The sequence below is a fragment of the Chiloscyllium plagiosum genome, unplaced genomic scaffold, assembly GCF_004010195.1.
Source record: "Chiloscyllium plagiosum isolate BGI_BamShark_2017 unplaced genomic scaffold, ASM401019v2 scaf_78743, whole genome shotgun sequence".
Classification (NCBI taxonomy): Eukaryota; Metazoa; Chordata; class Chondrichthyes; order Orectolobiformes; family Hemiscylliidae; genus Chiloscyllium; species Chiloscyllium plagiosum.
The window spans coordinates 1-1,152 of NW_025148372.1; the positions used below are offsets into that span (position 1 = coordinate 1).

Consider the following 1,152-nt stretch of genomic DNA (forward strand, 5'->3'; position numbering starts at 1 on the left):
AGAGAATGAGAGTGATCAGTTGTTGGTATCTCTAACATTCCCACAAAATTCCCCGGCAAATCTGCAGCGTCTCCTGCCTCATCTTGTTATTCCGACCTGACTGGGAATGAAGGATGGGGAATAAAAGAGGAGGAGAAGCAGAAGTGCTTGTGGAATAATGGAAAGAAACCACAGACATAAGTAATAGTTCGGAGTATAAAAATAAAATGGCATTCACTGTTGGAACTTAACCCGGATCACCAAATCATAAATGGGTGAAAGTCCAAAAAGGTGCTCAGTTATTTTTGCGAAGACTTGAAACACCAAGCCCAAGTCTGAACGCAACAAGTAGGCACCGCTGGGAGTTGAACCTAGGATTTCTTGTTTACGAGACAAGCGCTTTAACCAACTAAGCCACGGCGCCACAGCAATAGCATCCTCACTTATCCATATGTGGAGTTGCTTAACCACTTCCTCACATGTGTTTTCGGATCAATGTTGCTCACAGAGAATTGTATTCAATCCTCGACTTTTCAATTACAAACAGTTTACAGCTGAAAATTATCCACTGAAAAGGCACAGAAAAACATAATCTCTTGTTGCATTCATTTAAAACTGGTATTTTCACCTGGTTAAAGTGATAGGAGAAAGAGGAGGTGCTCATTCTATCGGGGCCCATGAACCACGTTAATACACACAGAGGGGACATCACATCAAGAGAAACAAGGTCATTGCGGTGAATTGACTAGCTGTGATGTGTAAGTAAGTATAAGCATTGGGCAGTAAAAGCTGACCCAATGGCACCGACATTGAGTTTTGCACCATCAGTTCCGCGCTCACTTCCTGCCTGATGCCTCCCAGGCATCATTGTCTATCACTTTATTTCACTTTCTTCGTCCACGTCTCAACTTATTTCAAACGATTGCAGATGTCTGATAGGAACCTTTAAATTTTCGAAACGGATTCCTGGAGTATAGTCGTCACTCAATGGGAAAGGATTCACTGCATATCCAGAATTACCACAGTGATGGAGGGGATGAATTACTTTCCTGAAGCTTTCAACGCCTCAGCACAGACATGCAGTTCGTGGGGTATTTTCAGGATTTACACTCAGCGACACTGAAGGATCAGCGAGATACATCCAGCTCGGAAAGATGATATGATTGAAAGGGC

At 43.0% G+C, this 1,152-nt stretch overlaps 1 non-coding gene across 1 annotated transcript; it reads right to left on the reverse strand.

Moving 5' to 3' along the window:
* Positions 1-329: 329 nt before the first annotated feature.
* trnat-cgu lies at positions 330-403 on the reverse strand. The gene has a single exon. It is a non-coding gene; the product is annotated as a tRNA-Thr (tRNA).
* Between the last annotated feature and the right edge of the window lie 749 nt (positions 404-1,152).